Source organism: Nannospalax galili, unplaced genomic scaffold, assembly GCF_000622305.1.
Source record: "Nannospalax galili isolate Female #2095 unplaced genomic scaffold, S.galili_v1.0 scaffold1540, whole genome shotgun sequence".
NCBI lineage: Eukaryota > Metazoa > Chordata > Mammalia > Rodentia > Spalacidae > Nannospalax > Nannospalax galili.
In genome coordinates, this window is record NW_008346083.1 from 930,361 (window position 1) to 939,826 (window position 9,466).

General features: G+C 42.0%; 1 pseudogene; it reads left to right on the forward strand.

Moving 5' to 3' along the window:
- Window positions 1–339: 339 nt before the first annotated feature.
- On the forward strand, window positions 340–9,170 carry LOC103741618 (annotated as a pseudogene).
- The last annotated feature ends 296 nt before the right edge of the window (window positions 9,171–9,466 follow it).

Here is a 9,466-nt window from a genome sequence, read left to right on the forward strand (position 1 = left end):
ATGTTTTCTTTGCAGTAGGAAACTGTTCAGGACTGCAAGGCCAGTTGACAAGCGTTTTCTGATTTCCAGCTTCACTTGTTCCTCTGTTTTGTCTCTTTGCTTCCAGTTAATATGCAAAGGCAGACATGGGTCAACTTAACATTCACTGTAGTTTTTCAAATTTCTGGAGTCAAGAATGTTTTCCTGAAGCCACACACAGGCCCTGTATCCCAAGTTATTGTCAGCTACCCCTGACTAGGTAGCATAGGTAGCTTGTTTAGGAAGCCTGAAAATTATACAGACTGAGGAAGTGTGACAGATTAACAGGCAGATAGCAGCCTCCACTTCCCTTCCCCATCCAATGGACAGCCTCTCCCATTTCTTGTTCATTTATCACCCACCTACCTCTGTTCTTACTTCTGTGTCTGACAGGCATATTGGTCTGCTGCCCTTGAACACTGAACCATCCTTGAAGACAAGCTGGAATCTCACCTCTCCCGGGGGTAGCTTACCCACCTTTCTGTTCCCCTGGCAGTGGAGGGATTGCACAATGAATCCTGTAACAGTCTGTCAAAACTGGTTCACACCAATCAGATGAAATATTTGAGTGAAACAGCCCTCACTTGATGTAGTCCCTCCATGCCACTGTCGGGCCTCCCACCACAGTTTGCCATGTGCCAAGGGTGTGTGTTCATTATTATTTCTTTCATGGAAAATGCTTGCTTACCCTGGGTTCTCATTATAGATGAGAAGCATTTTTATATCCCATTTTCTCATTTTTTATGAGTACAGTTTAACAAAAGAATGAACTACTCACCATGAGTTATAATATGGAATGTCAAATCAATCCTGCTGTTTGAATACAGTCTGTTTATTGCTGAGAATTACAGTAAACTGAAGAAGTCATTGAAAAAAAAAAGACATGGCAGAGATGACGTTTCTGTCACATGCCTCATTGTAATGATTCAGTTCTGTTAACAACATCCTAAAGAGAGGGAAAAAATTACAAAGCACTGCAGTTGTTGGTTTCTAAGGAATTTTTAAACTGGTTTTATACAGTGTTGATTTTATCTCATACTTGGTCTTTCACTAGTCAGAAGCAAAACTAGTAGAGAATTGAGGAGGATGAGACATTTTGCCTTTAGAGAAGAGTTCTTTTGACTATTATTCTCTAGTCCTGTAAAATAAACAACCATGTGTCTATGGCCTGCATTCATTTCTGTGTGACCTTGAACTAGACACTGACTTTTCTGGGCTTCGATTTCTTTTATAAAATAAAGGGATTGGACCCTAGATGTTTCCTGGCTCTATAAAAAAAAACTTTCCTCGCTATGGTCATGCATGGTCATTGGTCTTAAAGCACATGGCTGCTCTGTGGTCATCATCCCTTATTTCTGGAGGTATCACTTCGTATCATCAGTGTCAGAGACAGCAGAGAGCTTGTTCCTGTCTTAGTCTGAGCTGCTAAAATAAATGCTATAGACTAGGTGGCTAAAACAGCAGACATTCCTCACTGCTCTAGAGGCTGGAGGTCCAAGGTCAAGATGTCAACAGATTCCTGATGGGGGCTCCCGTCCTGGCTTACAAACAGCCATGTTCTTGCCCTGTCTCCACTTAGTGCTGAGAGTAAGCTCTGGTCTACTTATTTTATTTCTTTCTATATATATATATATGTGCCTATGTCTGTGTCGCTGTGTATGAGAGCGTGTTTATTTGTGTGCACATTCATGCCTGTGTTGGCATATGTGTATGGGTGAGTGTATGGAAGGCACATATGTATGCATAGGAGCATGTTTGTGTGTGTGCAACTACATGTGTGTTTGATTGTATGCATGTGTGTGTTTGTGTGTGTGTGGAGGCCAGAGGACAATCTTGGGTGCCATTCCTCAGAATTTGTCTACCTGGTTTTTTGAGACCTGGTCTCTTACCAAGCTGGGACTTGCCATAAGTAGGCTGGTCTGACAGGCCAGCAAGCTTCCAGGGACCCACCTGTCTCTGCCTCCCAGAGATTACAAGTGGGATTACAAGTGTCACTACTATACCAGGTTTTTTCCTTTCACTTGAGTTCTGGGGACTGAACTCAGGTCCTCATGCTTGCAGGACAAGTGCTTTACCAACTAAGCTAACTGCCCAGGCTCTCATTTTGTTTATTTATAAAGTCATGAATCCCATCCTGGGGGCTCTACCCTTATGACTTCAAACTATGCTTAACCTCCTCCCAAAGTGCTCATCTCCTCAGATCATCACACTGGGGGTGAGATTACAGCATATGAATTTGGAGTAGCACAAACATTCAGGGCACAGCAACAGATAGGGAATTAAACAAAGAGCAAATGAGCTGTGCAGTGTGCTCTAGAACTCCTGCTTTATCTATATTGCTCCTTAGAGCTACCTTTGCCTCATCACAGATTTAAAATATAGAGAGTTTACATTGTAACTACTAGTTGTGGTCCTTCCAATTTCAAGTTAGAGCTCCAGTCTTTTAGAAATAGAGTTAGCACCCTTATAAAGGAGGCCCCAGAAAGGTTCTTTTTCTCTTCTACCATGTCAGGGACACAGCAGGAAGACAGTCCACAAGAGGGATGAGAGTCTTCATTGGAATGTGAGTAAGCTTGCACCCTTAGACATCCACCCTCTAGAACCATGAGAAAAAATGGCTAGTTTTTAAATTTTATTACATTTTACTTACTGATTGAGGAGGAGACAAATTTCTCATGATGCGCGTATGGAGCGCAGAGGAAAACCTGTAGGAGTCTGTTCACTCTTTCTACCAGCTGGGTTCCAGGGGTTTAACTCATGTTCTCAGGCTTGGCAGGAGGCACCTTTACCCACTGAGCCATCTTGTCAGCCCCTAAAAGTCTATTTTGTGAACCACCGAGTCTATGACATCTATGTCAGCCCAAGTAACTAAGTGCTCTATAAAATGAGAGAAGTACCAAGATTACACGCTTTTAAGCATTTGTAAATGGGAGTTGCTCCTCCTCTGTTGAAGCACCTGTACAAAACTGGCCACTTCCTAGGCCTGTAGGAGAGTTCAAAAGATAAAAATGAAAGTCAAGCATTGAATTTAGAAATGGATTCACAGACCCCCCCCAAAAAATACGTATAAAAAAGATAAATGAGGGCTAAAGAGATGGCTCAGCGGTTAAGAGCACTGGTTCCTCTTGCAGAGGACCCTGGTTCTGTTCCCAGCACCAACATGGTGGCTAACAACTGTCTGTAATTCCAGTTCCATGGGATTAGACGCCCTCTTCTGACCTCCACAGGCATTGCATGACATGGGTGCACTTACATACATGCAGGCAATACACGTATACACATAAAATAATGAATTTTTTTTAATGACGAATGATTTTGTATTATATAAGTTGGTTTTAACCCAAAATTTTTGAACAGCATTTTGGAATAGGCATTCTTTTAATTGATACATCTTATTATATATGTATATGGAATAAGTAATCCTTGGCATTTGAAATATTTATTCTAAACTCTAAGTCCAATGATGATATAGAACTCTTTGAGATAGGTACACTGCAGACATTCCTAAAGTGTGTTTTTCCCCTTTGGACACTCTCTTTCAGTTGTTTATGCTGTGACTACCCAGAAATAAAGCAGGGCACATAACTGGAAAATACAGGCACCTAGTTACTTATTAACTCATTAGCAGGATAATGGATAAGAGCTTCCTACACCAAACGATGCCCAACCGTATTATAAACTAGTGTAAACAAAGACACAGAAAACTGGCTCGCTTATAGCTCATCACATTGCTGCTGAGGGACCTCTCCCTTCCCTTGAACACCATGCCAGACGCCATCTTTGAAACTCACAGATCTATGGAAATCATAACCAGTTTAGAAGCCAGTGTGGGAGAAAGTGGATGAGACAGTGCCTTGCCCTAAGTAGCTAACTAGAAGTCACTTTGGAAATAAAGACAAATTTCCTATTTCCAAAAGCCTCCAACAGCAATGACATCTAGAATGGACAATAAAGCCTTTTATGCAATGATTTGGGAATGAATAGAAAATTAGGAAACACATTTAAAGGTTTGGAATTCTCATGGGAATTAGGGTAAAGACAGGATGTTGCTGTGTTCTGTAATGTTATGGTTTGAATGCAAAATGTCCCTCATAGGTTCATTTGTTTAAGTGCTTGGTTCCCAGCCGGAGATTACCCTTCAGGTGGGGCCTCACTGGGAAAAGTGGGTCACTGGAGTCGAGCCTTGAGTTTCCTTAGTATGGTCCTGCACTTCCTGTACTCTCTTCTGCCTGATTGTGACCAGCCACCCTAAGCTTCTGCTGCCTGCCTTCCCCACCATGATAGATCACATTTCCTTGAACTGCGATCCAAAATAAACCCTTCATCCCTTAAGTTGCTTCTTGTCAAGTGCTTGGTCACAATAGCAAGAAATATAACTAAGTACAGTAGCCTAAGTCAGTCTCAAACTTTCCATTGTCTTGTCTCGACCTCCCAGGTGCTAGAACTCCAGGCCCGTGCCACCATGCCTGGTTTGTTTTATAATACACTCGACTGGTATTTGTGGCAGACTGACAACCCAGAGTCTTGTACATACATAATAGATAGAAGAATAAACTACTCTCAAATCTTGCTTCCTATTTCTGGACTGATACTGTAAGTGCTTATGCACGATATTAGCACTGGGGGCCAGAGTGGGGTTGTTTAGACCACAGATGCTATGTGGTGCTTTATTCATACAAAGAAGGATTGACTGAGCCCAGTCTGTGCCTGGCACTGGTACTGTTCACAGATCTGGGAATGGACAGAGAAGAACGGGTGAAAACCACCCCTCTGTGGACATCCTGGTCTGATACAGAGAAGGGTATAATAAATAAATAAAACAGAGTATGGAGGTACAAAAATAAAAGAAAAAATAAAGTCAGGGTAAAGAGGAATGGTAGAGACCATGGTAGATAGGGTATATCGTCCACAGTAGCAGGTTGCTTGAATTCTACTGGGTAAGGTAACTCTTTGTAGAGTGCTTCATAGTGTACAATACACCTACACTTTGCTTGTTTAACTGCAGCATCAATGAGAAAACTGAGAGGCAAAAATTGGTTAAATAGCCAGGTAAAGCCACATGCCATACAACCACTGCTGCCTGGTTGTGGCCTGTTCCCTTCTGCCTGGTAGTGTTAAGAGTATGTCTACATCAACCCAGCCAGCAGGGAAGTGAGGACGCCTGTGTGGGTTGTCGTTTATCCCACTCTGTCATGGAGTTTGATTTTTGTGGGTCCTGGTTAGTGCCACTGGCTTCTCCCCAGGGGTAAATGAACATATTATTAGTAAATAAAATCTGTGGCTAGCATACTATACAAGAGAGAAAAACTGGGTAATGCTGGAGCGTCCCCCCACCCTGTGGGCATCAGCACACCATCATCTCCTAACAAGCAAACACATAGCAGAGGAAACAATCAGCAGCCGTTTACTGAAAATCTAGCATTATCTTAGAAAGGTGCTAATTCAAAACGAGGGCAAATCAACATTGTACAGTGAAGAAAAATGTTAATCTGCGAAGCAGACAGAAAAAAGTTGAAATTCTAGCTCTATTGCTCATTAGGCAACTTTGAGTAAGGAGCCAGGCCTTGGGGTCCTGCCCTGTAAATAGGTCGAAAACCTGCCCTGAAATGTCATTACAGGAATTATATGAACTTTAAATAAGAGTTGAAATGTTCTGGATGGTCAATAAATGTCACTGTTACATAGGTGAGGAGTGGTAGTCAATGCCCCTCTTCCATGTTCCCTCTGTGGCAATAGAGGCCAGGGCCCCCCAAATATAAACAGAGGATGGGCAGAACTTGGCCACAAGGGCAAAGGATGAGTGAAGCCCAGGAGTCCAGAAGCCCCTGGGAACAAGGTCCAATCCAGATAAGCCAAGGAGGAAGAGAGAAAGCATGTCTAAGGGACACAATATACATACAGTGCGAACCAGCAAGATTGCAGTGTGCGGTCCCAATGACAGAGCTGAAAGACTCTCTGAGACATGGTCAGGAAAGGAGATATGGCTGGGACCCTCTAAAGACCTGTATGCCAAATACTTCTCCATTTTGGAGAGATTTTTGCATCTCTGGTGCCCCGAAGCCCATGCCTTCAGAAGTCACGAAATTTGGACAATGTTGAGTTTGTTCTCAGAATACAAATTACTAGTGTCAGAAAACCACAGCGCCTGAGCCAACCACCCGCCACCCAACTGAGCTCTTTGTTAGCAGCACCTGCTCTCTGACTCAAGGGTCAGAAGGGACTCCTGGGGTCACGAGTCCAGGGGCCTTTAGGAAGTAGGGGTTCCCACCATAGCAGGATCACAGGTGACATGGGGTCAGGGCAGGAACTCTCCAGCAATAGAGCTAGCTTCCCACAGGAAGATATTACATCTCTAACAGCTCAGAGTTGTACAAAGCCCTTGGTGCAGTTGCTATAAAATCTGCCTTCTGTAAGTCCCACTTCCTGTTACCCACCCACCTACCTGTGATGGCCCACCTGTCTTAAACCAACATTTAAGAGCAATTCTCTAAGTAACTGGTGCTGGCTTCTCCTCTGTTAGGGTTAGGCTTTGAGGCAGTAAACATCTCCAATCCCTTGAACTACTGAGGTTAGTCCTGAAAGGGTCCCCATCCTAATCACAGTCACCTTGACATAGCTGGATTTACAAATCTACCCCTTCAAATGTAGCCCAAGAAACTCAACTGAATTCCCATTAGGATGGCACCTTTAGGAGACGGGATTTGTGAGTGCATTTTCTTCACCGATTGGATTGTTAGTTTGTACTAACGATCAATGCCTGTGTGCTAGAGCCTCAGATGTTGGAGAACCTCAATAAATATTTATAAAGCAATGAATAAGAGTCATACACTTGACAGTACTTGGACAGACCCCTGATTGAATGTCCGAACTTTTGCTGCAGATACAGAATTCCTCCAGCACCAAAGACCTTATTGTCAGGGAAGAGCAATGACAGGCACTAGAATCTGGGTACAGTGGCCTTCTGAAAGCAGGATGCTTCACTTATCAGTACTGAGATATACTTAAAATAGTTACTCACTGATGTGCACTTCATTTTTTTACTATATCCATAGAGAAAAGGAGTCATCATTTAGAGTATTTTCATCCTCCTTTCCCAAAGTCTTTCATTAACTACCCTCTGCACACATACCCTGAACCCCAGTCAAAATTATTCTACTTTCTAGATTTATCTATTCAACATGTTTCATATCAATGGAGTCACATACTATGTGGTCTTTTAACTGACTCCTTTCATTTAGTATAATGTATTCAAAGCACATTCGTGTCAAAGCATATATCAGTACTTAATTATTTGTTATAGTGTAATATTATTCCAGTTTATGGATTATAACACATTTTGTGTATCCATCAGTTAGCAGGTATTCTGGTTTGCTTTCTGTTTCTGTGATAAACACTATGACTAAAAGCAATGTGGGAAGGAAAAGTGTTTATATCATCAAGGGACACCAAGGCAGGAACTTAAGGCAGGAGCTTGAAGTACAAGTAGCTTGAAGTAGAAACCACAAAGGAACACTGCTTACTAGCATGCTCCCTCTGGCTTGCTTAGCTACCTTTTTTATGTAACCCATGCCAATCTGCCTAGCCTAGGGATGGTACCACCCACAGTGGACTGGGCCCTCCTGCATCAATTGGCAATTAAGAAAATGCCTCACAAGAAGAGTGACTGCTGGTAGGATGATAGCAGGTTTACAGAGGAAAGGCAGGAGGTTGGAAAGATGGCTTGGCAGTGAAGAACATCCGCTGCTCTTCTAGAGCTCTTGTTCCCACATGGCACCCACATGGCAGCTAACGACAGTCTGTAACTACAGATACAGGGGATCTGATGCTCTCTTTTGGCCTCTGTGGGCATTTCATACATGTGATGCACTTACACACAGGCAAAACACTCACAGATACAAATACACAGAAAAGGCAGGAGGATGAGGATGGTTTTATATATCTTCACAGTAGTTAAAATCACCTTTGTGTATTTGTGTGTCAAAATTTAGTGAAATCATATTTAGATAAAATATGTTTATTTCATTGTTAGTAAATTGTGTATTGAATTTAAAAATTAGTACTAAAATTTTTATTAAAAAAAGAAAAGAAAGAAGGAAAAGAAAGAAGAAAGAAAGAATGAAGGTTTCCCCAACTGAAAAAAAGAAAGAAAGAAAGAAAGAAAGAAAGAAAGAAAAAATGCCTCACAGATTTGGCCACAAGCCAATCTGGTCAGACAGTTCTTCATAGTTCTCCCCTCTCACATGACTCTAGGTTTGTGCCAAGTTGACAGCTGAAGCTAACTATGGCAACAGGAATTTACCTTGTTTCCACTTTTACCTATTATGAGTGATGTTACTATAAACGTTCATGTGCAAGCTTTATATGATTGTATAAAAGTAGAAACCATTTGTCTTGGTTATACGCCTAGGTGTGGGTTGTGTGGCCAGTCTATGTTTCTGATTTTGAGGAAATGCCAGACTGTTTTCGAAAGCAGCTGCATCCCCCACCAGCAATGTCTGGGGGTTCTGATCTCTCCCCAGCCTCATGAACATTACTGGTGTAGGATGCTTCTTTTTAGTCTCATTGTTTATCTTGAATTCCTCATAAATTTTTCCATCCTTTCCCACAATCTAAATGAGTCATTGGTTGAGCTTAGACTACTTACCATGAAGAAAAATAAAAGAAAAACAAAAATGGGAAGCATTTGGCCTGTGCCTGATTGTTTTAAAAAATTAGCTGCATTAAAGAAAATGAAGAGCCTTTTTCAGCTTGGGCCTGGTGGAATGGGTCTGGCAAAGAAAGGTAGCAAGAAAGAGAAGGACCGTTCGGCCATCAACGAGGCGGTGACACGGGAACACACCACCAACATTCACAAGTGCATCCGTGGAGTGGGCTTCAAGAAACTTGCCCCTTGGGTACTCAAAGAAATCTGGAAATTCACCGTGAAAGAGATGGGTACTCCAAATGTGCATGTCGATACAAGGCTCAACAAAGTTGTCTGGGCCAAATGAACAAGGAATGCTATGTTTCATATCCATGTTCGTTTGTCCAGAAAACATAATAAACGTAATGAGGATGAGGATTCACCAAACAAGCTGTTTACTTTGGTAACCTGTGTCCCCATTGCCACATTCAAAAATCTACAGTCAATGTGGATGAGAACTAACTGCTGAGAGTCAAATAAAGTTATAAAACTGGAGAGAAAGAAAGACGAAACAAAATGAAAGAAAGTCAAAGCTTTCAATTTCAGTGTTCAAAAAGTTTCACTCTTCCGTGTTGCTTCCTTAGCACCTAAAAGACCAAGATGCTTTATAAATAAGGAACTTGCTTTTATATGTGGGCCAGGGTAATCACTAAAGAGATTCCTTAGGGTGCTATCACACTGTAGCTCATCTTTATTTTGACTTCTGGAGGTCAAGATATCAAAATGTGTGTTACCTTACATATGGGTAGTGAAATCCGACCCATT